Raw genomic sequence first — 17,243 nt, 5'->3', positions numbered from 1 at the left:
ATCTAAGGATGAAACATAACAGATTTTATGTTCATGATTACAAGAAATTTTAATTTCATGTAACAAAGTTTGAGGAAGGTCTAGTATTTTAATTCTACCAAAAAATTTGCTTGCATCACTCGATCCCTTTGAATTCAGGCATGATAGACTCCATTACACAAACAGTAAACCACTAAAAAAGAAGGTTAAAAGAAAAAAAAAAATTTCATGCATTCTGACCCTAGAAAAGTTAGGGAGGAGTGAACCGATCTCTACAATAAGGACATGCAAAATGCCTACTTATCCATTGTATTTTGATGAATTGTTGGCCGCAATCAAGATCTGCATTATCATAATCATGAAACTCTTTGTATAATAAGGACATGCAAATTGCTTACTTGTGCATTGTCTTTTTATGAATTGTTTGCCGCAATCAACATCTACATCATCATAATCATTAAACCCTCAACTCTAGATGAAATTTATGCTTTGATCATATAAACCCTTGAAATTGTTTACCCATTAGAACAAAAATCATCTTTAGTAAAAAGGAAGAACTCTTAGTCCAAATTCACACCCATGTACAAATGGCTATATACATGGCCAAAATCTACATGCCTAATGACCTTGCCCTTCCTCCATTTAATGGTTGATGCTCTCGTAAGGTGTTTCCCTTGCAAACTCCATCTGGGGTTCGAATCCCATGAAATCTTACCATGCAAACTCCATCTAGGGTTCGAATCCCATGAAATCCATAGATAACATTGATGGTCTTCCTTCTTCTCGCATTTCCACGTAGATATCAACAAGGTAGAGAAAAATGCAGTGCTACAATGTGAACAAGGTAGAGAAAAATGCAGTGTTACAATGTGATGTTGTAATCTGTGAATATTTTTTTTGAACCCAACGCTAAACTAAAAATGAAAAAGAAAATAAATATTTATAATGGAAAAAATAAAAGAATTATTTATAATATAATATAAAATATATAAATTGAAATTGGGTTAAATGATTTATTTTTAATAAGAATTTGTTATTTTTGTGTAAAACGCTAACTTAAGAAGAAGAAGAAATTAAAAATGATATTGGGATGAGTGTAAACATTTAAATATGGCCTCAATTAATAATAAAAAGTTAAATTAATAAAAATAATAAAATTCAGTTTGTTATATTTTGATTTTGCTATTAACTTGTGAATAGGCTTTGTTACAATACCATGGGCCAATACCATGGCTTATCAATACTACAATTCCAAAAACCATAACTTATTTCACAACCAAAATTTTTTATAACAATATGACAAGATTCTTAACCGTGGATATTCACCCCACATTATGGTAGTTATTATTAACTTTTAAAAATTAGCCTTTGTTACAATACCATGGGTCAATACCATGGATTATCAATACCACATGCCCAAAAATCATAAATTATTTCACAATCAAAATATTTCATAACAACATGACAAGATTGTTAACCATGGATATTCACCCTCACTTTACCATGGATATTAACTTGTAAATCGATTGTGTTACAATACCATGGGCCAATACCATGGCTTATCAATACCACTTCCAAAAAACCATAACATATTTCATAGTAAAAATATTTTATTTTAATTTAATTTTACAACATTTTTTTAATTGAATCTAAAAGAGAAAATGTTACAATTTGAGATAAAACCCTCTATCCTCCCAACTACTAAAAATATTCCCATAGAAATTAAATTAAGGTTTTAATAAAATTAAGTTAACATGGATATATGCCGGTTCTTTATATATATATAAAGAACCGGCATGTATCCATCTTAACTTAATTTTATTAAAACCTTAATTTAATTTCTATGGGAATATTTTTAGTAGTCGCAAGGATATATATATATATATATATATAGCTAAGGATCCAAGGGATGACAGCAAGAAAATTGACTAATTATAATAGATTAAATATAGTGCATGATTTTTTAAAGTTTTTCATTATTTTATTTTCTTTGACATGATTGAACCAAAATATAGGTTTAATATTTTACAACCACTTAAGTTTTTTTAATTTATATAATTTCTTAAACACAATACAATGTGATCAAATTTAAGAGAGACTTGGGGATGGGGTGGGAAGAGGGATGGAGATAGTGAAAAAGAGGGTAGAGAGAGAGAGAAAGAGAGAGTGATGGGGAGGAGAGAGAGTGAGGGGGGAGAGAGTGGGGAGAGGGAGGGAGATAGCGGAAAAGAGGGCAAGAGAGAGAGAGAAAGAGAGAGTGATGGGGGGGAGAGAGTGTGAGGTGGGAGAGAGGAAGCAAGAGGAAGGAAGAGAGAGAGAAAGATGGAGTTGCAGTGGGAGAGAGAAGGAGGAAAGAATAGAGACATAGAGAGATAGAGGTGGAGAGAGAGATGAGTGAGAAGGGAGAGATGGAGAGAGAGTGAGGGGGAGAGGAGAGGATGGAAGAGAAAGAAGAGGAGAGGAAAGAGATAGGGAGAGAAGGAGAAGGGAGAGAGATGGAGACATAGAGATGGAGAAGGATAGGGAGGGGGGAGATAGTGATAGAGTTGGATGGAAGAGAGAGAGAGAAAGGGAGGGAGAGTGATTTTGAGGGGAGAGATAGAGGGAGGTGGGAGATAAGGGATAGAGGGGAAGGGAGAGAGAGATGAGGAGGGAGAGATGGTATTGGAGGGGGTAGGAGAGGGGGGGAACAAGAAAAACATAGAGGGAGAAAGGTGGAGAGAGAGACGGGGTAACAAGGGAGTGATGGAGAGAGAGTGAGGGAGAGAAGGCTATAGAAAGAGAGGGAGAGAAGGGGAAGAGAGGGAGAGAGAGTGTGTGTATGTTTGGGGTGTGAGATAGAGAGAGGGAATAAGAAAGAGACACACATACAAATATAGATATTATATAGTATTATATAACCAACCTATATCCATATTAACCCCATAACTATCAAGTGTCGAAAGGGATCCATTCTCTTGAGGTGCAAACATTTCCTCAAGTTTTGCACTAGAAAAAACGTTTGCACCTTGAGAGATTGGATCCCTCTTGATGCTTGATATATCCGATGTTAAGATGGATCTAGGTCGGTTAATATGAAATTAAAGTAATTTTTATTTGATATTATAGTCTTAAAAATTAAAATTTCTCTTCAAATTAATTTCAAATTGGAACTAGAGTCAATTAGATTCAATGAATGGATTTTTAAAAAATACATAAAATATTTCTTTTATTAAAAAATATATTTTTAAAATTACAAATTATTAGAGATAAATAATTCAAAGTTGGATCACTTATACACCATGTGAGGATGAAGAAGTTTTTAACGAAGGATAACCTTTCAACCAATCTTTAACAACCTTTCAATCCCCTATCACTTGTAAGTTTAGATTGTTTGACACAATTAAGATGACTAACATAAAAAAACAGATTCATATTATTGTAGTACTTGTTAGGTAGTTGTATTTTTGTTCTTATACTAAATTAGGCATTGATGTTAGTCATTTTTAGTTGCATTACTTATTAGCTAGTCACATATTTTAACCCGCGACTAAATTAGTGATTTATGTTAATCATTTTTAGTTCAGTCACTTAAGATTGCTCATTTTTTGTAGTATTTCACTTGGAAAAGTTGTGGTGACTAACTTTTTTTAGTCACCTAGTCATTAATTTCTCATTTTCTGCTAGTGAACTAAGGTTGACCATGATTGACTGTGATTTACCATGATTATTATATTGAGACAATCTTTGTCATAATGTGACGTTGGACCATGGTTGAGACAATGATCAATTTTCATATTGAGACAATCTTTTTTAGAATGTGACATTGGACCATGGTTGACAATGGTGAATAATATTAAACCCAATGGACCAATATTATAAACCGAATGTATATAAACCCTAAGATAAATATTATAAACACTAAAATAAACATGGTTGACCATTGTTGATTTTCATATTGAGACAATCCTTGTCATGATGTGGCGTTGGACCATGGTTGAGCATGCTTGGCCATGTCTGATTTTCAAATTGAGAGAATCCTTGTCACAATGTGACATTGGAGCATAGTTGACCATGTTTGTTTCTCATATTGAGACAATATTCATCACAATGTGACATTGGACCATGGTTAACCATGATTGAATTTATAAAACATGGTTGACCATGATTTAATTTATAAAACATGGTTGACCATGATTGATATTATAAACTGAAGGGAATAATAAACCGAAGGGATAAAAATTATAAACCCAAGATATATAAACCTTAAGGTAAATATTATAAACCCTAAAATGAACATGGGTGACTATGGTTGATTTCCATATTGAGACAATCCTTGTCACAATGCAGCGTTGGACCATGATTGACCATGATTGATATTCATATCGAGACAATCTTTGTCATAATGCAATGTTGGACCATGGTTGACCATGGCTGATTTTCATATTGAGATAGTTATTCTCGCAATGCGACATTTGACCATGGTTGGCTATGGTTGACCAAGGTTGACCATGATTGATATTATAAACCCAAGGGAATAATAAACCCACATGATTGATATTATAAACCCAAGGGAATAATAAATACAAGGGATTAATACTAAAACCGAAAGGGATTATGAACCCAAGAGAATAATACTAAATCCAAGGGACTAATATTATAAACCCAAGGTATATACAACCTAAGATAAATATTATAAACACTAAAATAAAAATGGTTGACCATGGCCGATTTTCATATTCAGACAATCCTTGTCACAATGTAACGTTGGACCATGGTTGATTTTCATATCAACACAATCTTTGTGGAAATGCGACGTATGACCATAGTTGACCATGATTGATTATGGATGAACATGTTTGATTTTATAAAACATGGTTGAGCATGGTCAACTAGGGTTGACTAGGATTGACCATGGTTGAGCATGGTTGATGATGATTATCATATTGAGACAATCTTTGTCATAATGAGATGTTGGACCATGGTTGACAATGGTTGATTTTCATATTGAAACAATCAGTGTCACAATGTGACATTCAACCATGGTTGACGATGATTGATATTATAAACCCAAGGGAATAATAAACCCAGTGGATTGATATTATAAACCAAAGGGACTAATATTATAAACCCAAGGTATATAAACGCAAGGAATATAAACCCTAAGATAAATATTATAAACACTAAAATAAACATGGTTGACTATGGCTAATTTTCATATTGAGACAATCCTTGTCAGAATCCAACATTGGACCATGGTTGACCATGCTTAACCATGGTTTATTTTTATATGAAAACAATCTTTGTCACAATGTAATGTTCGACCATGGTTGACTATGATTGACCATGAATGACTATGTTTGATTTTATAAAACATGGTTGAACGTGGTTGACCAAGGTTGATGATGATTGACCATGGTTGACCATGATTATCATATTGAGACAATGCTTGGCATAATGCGATGTTGGACCATGGTTGAGACAATCATTGGCACAATGCGACATTGGACCATGATTGACCATGACTGATTTTCTAAAATATGGCTGACCATGATTAAATTTATAAAACATGATTGAAAAAACTTCATATAATTTTTTAAATGAAATTTCCCTAAAGATCAAGCATTTTAATATTTTAATCAATTTAATGTGGCAACAAAATGTAAAGAAAATCGGCAACCTTTCCCATCAACAAATATGAATTTTATATGAACATAAAAAAACCCAATTGACAACAATTTAATTAATAGATATAATTAACTAAATTAATTATATTAAGAAATACAACACATTGTGGTTAGTTCGGATATGGAATCTTGATTGTGCTTTTGTCTTATGCTTCAACTAAATTTATTGTTAAATAGATTATGCCACTTCACATGAACAATGACTCCATCTATGTATAAACCTTAAACATAATTCACTACACTTTACATAACATAGTTTTCTTAGTTTTTTTTTAAATAATTTTTAATTAACAATATATATATATATATATATATATATATATAAAATAAAAATAATATTATTTGTTTTTTTCTTAATATCCATAATAAAAATATAAAACAATTAACAAAAAGATGACTCACTTTTTATGACCGTACTAAATTTCAATCAATAATTATATGTATGTCCACATAAGTATGTATAAAAATAACGCTTTCTTTTAGTTAGGTTAACTTAAAAAAAACTGAATTGGATGAATATTAATACTTCAACATGATGCGTAAATGGTAATGAAAACCACTAAAAACTATTTTAAAATGTACATTAAAATATTATAAACATGTTATTATTCATAATTTAAAAATCAGAACTGTTTTTTCGTTACAACTGCCGAAGAAAATTTGGAAAAGTATTCAATGTTTTTTTTAATTAATGAGCTAAAAAAATTATTATTTTAAAATGTAAAACATTATTTTCTTAAAAATAATAAATTATTTATAAAAAATTATGCATGGGAAACATATAGGAATAGAGTTTCAAATAAATGTCAACTCTTAGTAATGTGGAATGAAATTTCTACCATCCACTTTTTTTATTCTTAATGAAATGTAGGGGAGGGGTGCCATTACCTGTGAGCCCTCCTCTCCACATGGCCTACGAGCACATGGACAGCACATGTAGTTGTACGACATGGGTCCAGCGTGGGCTGCCACATGTTGCGCAGCATGTCAGGTAATAAAATAGGGTTTGATGACCTTCCACCCGCTCGTTTCTGCCTATTTGTCGCGATGTGTGGTTTGCCTGTGGGTTTTCTATTCAGGTCCGGTGTTTGTTTGAAGCCCTCCACCGACGATGGCGCGGGACGGCTCCGTTACTTGCGCGCTTCATCCGCCATGGTTGAGCTGATGTCCGCCATTGTTTGCTTGCACGAATCCATGGTTGGAACAGGGTTTCTGTTGTTCTTGTGGTTTTCCGCCTACCATTGTTGTTCAGTCTGGACGGCTGGTGGTTTAGGGTTTCCTGGGTGGTTGTTTAATTTGCGCTATTTGCTATTTGGGGAGGAGTCAGTACCAATTTCAGCTAGTTCGAGGTTGAAGGTGGCATTTACAGGTAATGGTAGGTTTTGGTGGTTTTGGTGGTTTTTTTGGTTTTTTTTTTTCTCCATTTGCTAATTTCCCACTTGTTGCAAGTGTGGCAGGTGTGTCGAGCATTGGAGAAGGTCTGTCGAAGGTTTGGCGAGCTCTGGACTTGGACAAGGCTTCTATCTGGTAGGATTTTAGTCCTACCAGCCATTTCTGATGTGTTTTTCAACACCTCACCTTGTTTATTCGAATTTTTGTTAAATTTGCATACAGGTTTTGGGTTTTGTGGAATTTTTGTTAAATTTGCAGACAGGTCTTGGGTTTTGTAGGTTAGGGGTTTTGTTTTGAGGGTTTAGGGTTTTGCAAGTTAGGGTTTTGTTTGCAGGGATAAAGTGCACTGGTTTATTAATTCTGTTATCTGAGAAAGGAAATGTAGGGTGTGCCACTGTATGTTAAGCCTTGCATGTATGTTATGCTGATAGACATGATTATTTTTTCAAAATTTATGATTCATTAGAAACTAGAAATTACTGCTTAGTTCTGTGAGAAAGAAGCCTATGATGGATATTGTCTCATAGTTGTCTTAAATGGGGCGAGATGGGAAAATTAAAGCAGAAATACCAATATTTATTTTATGTTTTCAAAATTTATTTATTTTATTGGGGCTTTTAAGACAACATTTTATCCTAGCTAAAAGACCTTTTTGGGGCTTTTAATGTATGCTACTATGCCACAACTAGTTTACAATGTACATTTACCAACTTCTAAACAACTATCAGGTCATTCTGAATCTCGGCTTCTTTGAGTAGAATGACCATAGCCAAGTCGGATCCTTCCATGTTTTTTTTGTAAGGTTTGTATTCAAGAAAGGGGTAGTTTTCAAGATAGAAAATTTATAATATAAAAAGAAACAATTCACTATCTATAGACATAGTTAGCTATAGAAGTAGAAAGCAAAGTCGCACACTAAAAGTAGCTCTCATTTAAGAGAAATTGTGGGTTTTAAAATGCAAAATCCTTACATATAGAGATACACAATGCATAAAAACTTTGACGATACAATGAAAAGACTCTTTGATCACAAATAATCACATTTTGTCCGGAAGCTAAAGATTTTATTAACAAGAAAACCTTCCACCAAATTTGTGTTGTAACTAAACTACTTAAAGCCATAACACTAGTCACAAATGCTTTATAAAACTGTCAAAGATATACAGACAAAGAAACATAGGCCGTGAGCTATGCATCTCAGTAATGGGAAGCTTTAGTGTGTGAACTAGATCTTGATATGTACCATATTTATATATCTAATTGCAACAGGTATCACAGAATGTTGTTTCACCTTAGAGAGGACAAACACAAAAATTAAAAATTTCTGAACAATGCCTCATTCAAGCATTTTTCACCAAGAGCACATTCAATATTTCCACGAGCCGTATATGCACCATGTAGTAGAGCAGATCAATTAGAATATCCTATTCAAATTTCCTGATCATTGCAAGACCATTAAGCATTTTCTGAGTTCTTTCATCATCACATGCACGTCCCTTTGTCTGTAACATATAAAAAAAAAAGTCATTTTAGAACAATGACCAGTGGCATTAGAACTGCTAAGGCACTACGTATTGGTATAACATACATTCTATGCCTTTAAATATATAAAAGCCAAAATAAATGAAGTGACTATGCAAATCGCAAAACATAGTTACACCAATCAAAATGCAATAGCATAGTTATGTTAATCAAATTTCATGAGTTAATAGGATTCAAAATTCAGAAATAATAAACATCCTTTCGATCATAAAGAACAGGTAACTTTAGGCTTACCTTAAGGGATGGAACCATAGCTTTGGCCTCTTCTACAGTTTCAAGGCAAAGATTTCCAATCACACAGAGCTGTAATGGCAACAGTATTTAGATTCAGTAAGATAGAACCCTTCTAAAAGTATGAATTTGAACCACAATTAGATGGCAATTGCCCAAGTAAAGGATTTCATACCTCGAACTCACCCAATCCATTTCTGTTAAGTAAACTGCAAAGCCTTAGTAAAGGATTACATAAATCTTTTCCAAAATTCTATACTACACTACAAATGGGTGAAATTTCATTTGACCCACCCATGAATGGTTACGGTTGTGTTTGCTTGCGAATGAAGGATATCCATAGTCCTTTTCTGCTGACGTTTGACTTGCATTAGAGTACTTTGGTAATTGAGTATGAGCTTCCATAGGTGTGGTTGCTCATTGTCAAGGCCTCATTGACCAACTTTATAAAATTTACTTAGAAAACACTCAATTGTTATTATTACATTATCTGTTATTTTTAGTTAAGTTTTCTCTATTCAAGTGCTATGTACCTTCAGAAGTATATGGGAATGGAGTGTCGAATCTATTATTTTATTGTAAGAATGAGATGTTGGAACTATCTTTCTAATGGCTTGTTATGTGTTACATTTAATAAGGTTGTGTCCATGTAACAGCAATTGCGAGTTATGCTTGATGAGTCATGAATCAACTCTAACTCATATCAACATCAAAGCAATTTTCTTTTTTTGAAGGAATGTTGCAGATATAGTTGGTCATTGTCAAGGCCTCATTGACCACCTTTATAAGATTTTACTTGGAAAACGGTCATAAATGTTATTGGTACATTATTCGTTATTTTGAGTAAAGTTTGCTCTTTTCTAGTGTTGTATATCTTTAGAAGTATATGGGAATGGTGTATTGAAATTTTTATTTTATTGTTATGGCCTATTATGTGTTGCATTTCATAAGGTTGTGTCCATGACTCCATCTAACAGGAATTGTGAGTGAATCATGAATCAACTCTGATTTAGATCAACATCAAAGCAATTTTCTTTTTTGGAGTGAATGCTGCATATGCAACGCTATCAAAATTGACCAACAACTTATTTTCCAGTGCTCTATTCCTGCTCTGATTCAAACCTCGATTATTAACATGGAAATTCCCTATCTCAACACTTTAAGCTTTAGATTGAATATCCTAAGGACTGCATCCACCTAGGATTAAGTATAATTTTGAAAGGGGAGGCAGTTGACTGACTTGGACATTATTTAGACTAGCAAGCATAGTTTTTTGTTCTTATTTGTTGATGCTTGTTTGCCCTGTTGAAACTGCAAGTTAAGCCTTGCATGTATGTTATGCTGATAGACATGATTATTTTTTCAAAATTTATGATTCATTAGAAGCTGGAAATTACTGCTTAGTTCTGTGAGAAAGAAGCTTATGATGGATATTGTCTCATAGTTGTCATAAATGGGATGATATGGGAAAATTAAAGCAGAAATACCAATATTTATTTTATGTTTTCAATACTCATTCTTGTACCGTAAGCATAGATGTTCATGGAAAGGGATCTTGAGGACGATGATAAATTATTTTGGCTTGGCACCATCCAGTTCTTTCACAGATGCCCCACCCATGAATGGTTGCGGTTGTGTTTGCTTGCAAATGAAGGATATCCATAGTCCTTTTCTGCTGACGTTTGACTTGCATTAGAGTACTTTGGTAATTGAGTATGAGCTTCCACAGGTGTGGTTGCTCATTGTCAAGGCCTCATTGACCAACTTTATAAAATTTTACTTAGAAAACACTCAATTATACAATCCATCCAAAATCCACATCATAATGTGGTTAGAACCAAAAACATATGACACCCCTATTCTTTATGGCCCTGAGAATCTTGAGTGCCAAAACTCCCCGAGTTACCTTCTTGAGCCAGGTAGGTTGGCCTACCAGTCAAGGGCTGATTAGTAAATGGTTGATTTTTGCCATATGATTGATTCCAATTTGCAGCTTCCAACCATGGAGGTACTGAGTACCATACCTCACATTTGCACTACTGACCCCTACATTAAGTGGAGGTGTGTAATGAGCATACAGATAATTGACACCAACTCTGGTAGGAACAAGGCAAGTGGGTAAACCCTCAGTCTGATAGTGGGGCACTTGAATGTTTATGAGATCTTGGAATAATGGTGTATTATCTGCAATGGAGTCCAATGAGTTTGAAATAATCTTGGTTTCATCAACTATTCTTGTATCGTTGATCACCCCTTGTTCCTTTTCAAGCATTTTTTGTGCCTTTCGTTTTTCCTTTTCCTGTCTTGCCATTTTCTTTTGTTGCTCGTTAACTTGCCTTGCTTTATCTCTTTCAATCCTTTCATCTGCTCGACGTTGTGCTGCAACAATCCTTGCTCTTCTCCTTGACTAGATCATTCTTTTTCTATTTTAATTCTTTCATTTCAAATTTCTTTTTTTCAGACTCAACTAACAGGTTTATATAGTCCTCTGAGGTGAGCAACTGTGAGCTTTGTTTAGTCAATTTAGTGTTCCTAAATTGATGTCATTAATTGTCAACCCGGGGCTCGTAAGCTGATGAAGTGAAGGTGTACTATATGTACTTAAGCAACCTCTTAGAGCTTTTTGTCGTTTGGGGTGTTGTTTGTGGTTAATTTATCTTCCTAAGATGGAGTGGTGATTTATAAACAGATGAGTGATAGTGTGTGTAAGGTGAGTTCTAGATGAGTGAGAGTGTGTGATTAGTGGTTTCTAACTACTTGCTGAAAAGGAAAAGCTTGAAAGAAATAAATAACTTGAAATGACTTGAAAGCAAAGAACCACTTTCTAATGGCATTAGACACCATTCATGCTGCTGCAAATAAAAGGTAAGAAAATCACTTTAAAAACCAATGATAATGTTTATCTCTTCCTAACTCCCTGCTTCTAACACATAGTACTGTGTAAAACACGATTAGGAAGTAGGCAAAGATGAGTTAGAAAAGTGATCAAAAATGAGAAAAATCTACTTTAAAGACTAGTTATAATGTTTTGCTCTTTCTAACTCTCTGCTTCTAACACATAGTACTGTGTAAAGCACGATTAGAAAGTAGTTAAGGATTAGTCTAAAAAGCACTCAAAGCCAGCTGTAAGTTATCAGTATTCTGATCTCTAAAAGATAAACAATTTGTGATAAAGAGATCATTCATATGTTAGCAGACAACTTTGATAAAGTAAACAAAAAAAATCAGCTATGAAAATAAAGTAAAGGCAACAACTTTGAATCTGTCAACTGAAACTACCACTAGATATAAAGCAAATACACAAACACAAAAACAATCCCGGGTTAAAAACCTGCAAAAGAACAATGCTGATCAGCTTAAAATAAAGGCTGGAAATGAAATAACATGAAAGTGAATTAAGCTGTACATGTTTCAAGAAAAGGAAATGCTGAATGGAAAATGAAGAAATAGCAAGAATATAAACATGAAATACTATACAAGGGCAGTCATGAACAGGGGCCCTCCATTCATAATACCCAAAGAAGACTCAAGGAATTGAAAACTTCAGAACAACACTGCTTCTATTACTCCATGTGCAAAAAATTACAGTCAAGAGTGCTAGAACAGCACTATTAAAACAGAGTCTTGGAATGCACTAAAATGATAACGAGTTCATAAAACACAGCAACTAAAAAGTAACATTAAGCGTATGCAAACGCTAGTTTTTATAGGCATCTGAAAGATGGCCTAATGCGTACAGCTAAAACTTGAAAAATAAACTAACTGTCATGCGTAATTAAGGTTCAATAACACGTCATAAGCCTCGTGGATGAGCTGGAGGTTCTGGTCATTATGGGCATTGAATCCAGAGTTGGATTATGTCCCCCACAACCTGCGTAACACGGACAAATCACCGTTTGAACTGACGTGACCCAACAGCTTACGTATCACCGTTAAGCTGCCTTTGTTGACCGTAACTTGACCCTCGTTGACCGGAGGTACAGATGACGTGGCTGGCTGAACCAATAGCACAGGAACCTCGAGCACCTTGATTCCTAAGTGCCCATGTGGCTCATTTGGCAAAATGACACGTGGAACCTTGAGATTAACAAAAAGGCTGCAGGATCATCAGATGGCTGCGGAATCATCAGATGGCTGCGGAATTCCTGTAAATATGTCAAAATCTAAACAAAACAGTCACACATTAGCAAAATTCCTTAATCATGCTTAAAGTCATATAATGTAATGATCTGGGTTGGTTTGCAAGGAAAATGAGGCAAAAGAGAGAGATGAATGAGGGAAAACTGTAGGTAATGATGGATAATCAAGTGTAAAGTAGAGGCTCTACATACCCCCACTACGAGGGCATTGCATGTCCTCATGCAATCAAAAACATTGTTCAGTCCACCTGCTGGGATGCCTCTGCTAAGACATCCAGCTTTCTCTTCTTTCTCTGTGTGGCCACATTGACTCTTGGTCTTTTCATCAAACACCTGAATTTTAGATTGATCAAAGCTCTGTTTAATTTCCTGCATTTCTTCTTGAGCTTTTTGTTTTCCTTTTGCCACAGGCCCATATGAAGCATGGTGTTATCTTGGACCATCTTGTCCACATTGCTCTGTATCTTCAGTTTTTCATTTTCTTGTTTGATGTGGCGATTTAGTACCTCCAGCTCAAATATTTCCTGCTTCAGTGATTGGACTTGCTGCTCCAAAGGTTGAGCAGTGCTTGGACCAGCAGCTGCGTGTTCTAGCGTCTCCAGGTAATTATAAACTTTCTGCTGATCAGGGTCAACCTCTGGTGACCTCTTTGGGCTAGGCTCAAATTCAGGTTCATGTTCAAATTCAGGCTCGTGCTCAAATGGACTTTCCTCACGTGGAGGACTGGTGTCAACATACTCAGCGTGTGGAGAGCTTTTCTCAAAGTCAGGACTTGTAGCAACCTTTTCAGGTGTGCTCAAGTCAATGATGAGTGACTTTTTACCCTTTGTGGCCCCCATTTTTCTTTGTAACCTGCTACTTCTTCTCACGGTGGTGATGTTCTGTTTTTCTTTTTGTGCCTTTTGCTTTTGTTTTTCCACCTTCTTGGAAAGGGCAGTTTCATGGAGTTTGGCCATTCTTTGTGCTAAGGGCTGAGTATCTTCTTCACTAGAGTTCTCAGGAGTAGCGTAAGTTTCTTGGGCTACAGCTTTGCCTTTATCTTTCTTTTGTTTCTTTCTACTCTCTTTTCTTTTTTGAGCAACTTCTTGGGCAAGTTCTGAAAGGGTTTCTGTGATGATTCTTTGAGCTGTTTGATCAGTGTCCACAACAGGCTCAGGATCAATTTCATGTTCAGAATGATGTACATCAGTTTCTTCTTCAATCTGTTCTTGGACAGTTTCCTCTTTTCTTTTTCTTCTACTCTTTCTAGGCACAGAGGTTTCTCCTGCTTCTTCAAAATGGTTTCTCACAAGAAATCTCTCCCAGGTATCTCTTTTTGCTTTCAACTGTTCCTCAACTAGCATCTTAACAAGACCATGATGATACAGATGTGATTCAATGTTTCTTGGGTTCCTTTGGACAATTGAACACATTTTTCTAAGACTTGAGAGTAGAAAATATGGAAGGTTAATATCATCTCCTAGGAAATGCATCATAACTTTGGCATGGTAAACATATAAAACTCCAAACCTTCCCTCACAAGTAAAGAATTTTTGCACTAATAATAGTAAAGTTGTCCATTCTTCCTTGACATAAGTAACAAGAATCCCTTTTGTAAAAATGCTGGTATCCATACCTGGATTCTTTAAGATTTGCTTCCACTGTTGGTCTTGTACTGATCTGTTTTTAAACCATCTTTCTCCAGTTTGTGGAAGTGAAGTGGCCTGTGCTATACTGCTCTCAGTGACTGTAAACTTCAGGTCCCCTATCTCCACTTGATTGTATTTGTCTCTGAAGGAACGTGCAAAGGCCTTCGTAACCTCTTTGTGGTAACCTCTGAATTTCTGGATGCATTGTAGCCAGTTTGCTTTCTGCAAAGCTTCTTTAACTTGAGGATATCCCTCCAGAAATTTTGAACCCTCGGGTTCTACTCTTAAGAGTTTACCCATTGGCTCTACGACTCTGTTCTAAAACTTTTGGAAAAAAGGTTACACGGCTTCAACAGTGGCCCTAACACAGTAAATTTACGGCTCTACTGTAACAGCCGTAACATACGGTCACTGATACCCAGAATTAGCAGAGAGGAAAAAGAAAAACAGAGTATGGCTAAGGTAGCAGCGTAGTGAGCATAGCGGAATAAGGGAACTGTGGAAATGAAACAGCGTGAATGGAATGATACGAGAGTATGAGGGTTATGAAATGATGGGTAGAAATGGTTAGGTCCTTAGGTTTCGGTCATGGGTTTACACTTGGCTGCGGGATTTATGACGTAGAGAGACGTAGTACAGTAGTCTACGTCACTTAGGTACGAAAATCTTAATGGAAGAGCAGCCGCAATTGAGTTTCAAAATCGTGAGGATTATGACCGATAAGTGTGGGGGATATGTGGATTTTTGGTCGCATGATAGGAAAGACTGGTAATCATTACATTAAATGGCAAGAAACATAACCCCAGAAACTTTGCAAAATGGGATAACCGTAAGTTTAAGATTTAGATCATACCTCAGATCCGCGCTTGGATTGCCTTTGATCAATTTCCACTAACCCTTCATTGTTTTATTGCTGTCGCATGACTCTTCTCCACTTATTGTTGATGACTTCTGAACTGTAAATTTCTTTTCAAACAGACTGTGTTTTTTTTTTTTTATGCAGGTGCAGAGAGCTGCGGAATCGTTAGATGGCTGCAGAATTGCCAGACAGCTGCGGAAACTGCAGTGATACCCTCCGGCTGCACAAAACAACTTCAGTTAAAAAAAAAAATGACTTTATTGATGGAATGAAATGTGATGAATGGATGGATGGATGGAAAGAAATGAGGTGGAGTGAGAGTGATGAGATGGTGAATGAAGTGGATGGAATGGCGAAATGAGATAGAAGAGAGAGAGATTTTTTTTTTGGAAAACATGAGGTGTCAGGTGACCCTGATTTTCACCTCAGGTTTTCTGCATGAGACTGCCAATCAGAGATTGGTTTTCAGGCTCATACATTTATTCTTTCTTTTTTTTTTTTTCTTTTTTTTTTTTTTTTTTTTTTTTTTTTTTTTTTTTTTTTTTTTCAAAAACCAAAGATTAGGCTGATGGAGGAGAAGAATCCTTCTCCACCAACCTGATTGCAGAATCTTCTTTAAACAACTTGACAAACTCTTCTTTTGAGAATGGCTTTTGGTAGATTTTCAAGCGATGGCCATTCACAATAAGAGGAGTATGAAATTCATCAATAGTTTTCACTCGAACTGCTCCATTGCTAAAGACTTCATCAATCTCATATGGCCCAAGCCAATGAGTTTGAAACTTTCCTTTGAAGTCTTTGAATTTTGAATCAAACAATAGAGCCCAATCTCCTTTCTGAAACTTTCTTTCTTTGATATGACGATCATGCCATTTAGATCTTTGGTGCTGAACTAGATCGGTCCTTAGAATTGCATCTTGTCTTATTTCATCTAGCTCATTTAGCTGGTCCATTCTGTGTCTTTGAGCTTCTGAGAGGCTCATTCCCAATTGGACTGCCATCTTGAAGGTCTTGATTTGGAACTCAATGGGGAGCAGGACTTCCTTCCCATAAACAAGTTCATAGGGAGAATGTCCTGTTGTGTTCTTCCATGTAGTCCTATAGGCCCATAAGGCTTCAGGGAGCCTTTCCGCCCAATCTCTTCTATGAAGATGAACAGTCTTGGTGATAATGCCTTCAAGAACTTTATTGGTAGATTCCACTTGGCCATTAGATTGTGGATGGTATGGAGTAGATGTTCTGTGCTTGATCTTATATTCCTCCATCAGCTTCTCCATCAATTTAGATGTAAACTGGCTGCCCTGATCTGTTACAATTTCCCTTGGGACACCAAAACGAGTGAAAATATCCTCAAAAAGAAATTGAACAACTGAATTTTCAGTGGCAGAAGGCAATGCTTTTGCTTCTACCCACTTAGTAACATAATCAGTACAAACCAGTATATACTTCTTTTGCTTTGATGGTGGATTAATTGGTCCAACGAAATCTAGAGCCCATTTCTCAAAGGGTTCGATGCATACCTGAGGCTGTAGAGGCATTTCATTTGAAGGAGTTGGTTTCCCAACTCTTTGGCAGCTGTCACACCTTCTAACATACTGCTTTGCATCTTTAAAGAGAGAAGGCCAATAATATCCTAGAGAAAGGATTTTATAGGCTGTCCTCTTGTCAGCAAAGTGCCCGCCGCATGGTTCATCATGACATGCCTTAAGGATGTCAGGCATTTCATCTTCCCGAACACACCTTCTGATTATACAATCTGGCCCTGTTTTGAACAATTCATTAGAAATCCAAGAATAATGTGCACTCT

This window comes from Pinus tabuliformis, chromosome 7, assembly GCF_031772625.1.
Source record: "Pinus tabuliformis cultivar Carrire ecotype Pingquan chromosome 7, CPIR1, whole genome shotgun sequence".
Classification (NCBI taxonomy): Eukaryota; Viridiplantae; Streptophyta; class Pinopsida; order Pinales; family Pinaceae; genus Pinus; species Pinus tabuliformis.
Note: the sequence above shows the minus strand (reverse complement) of the source record.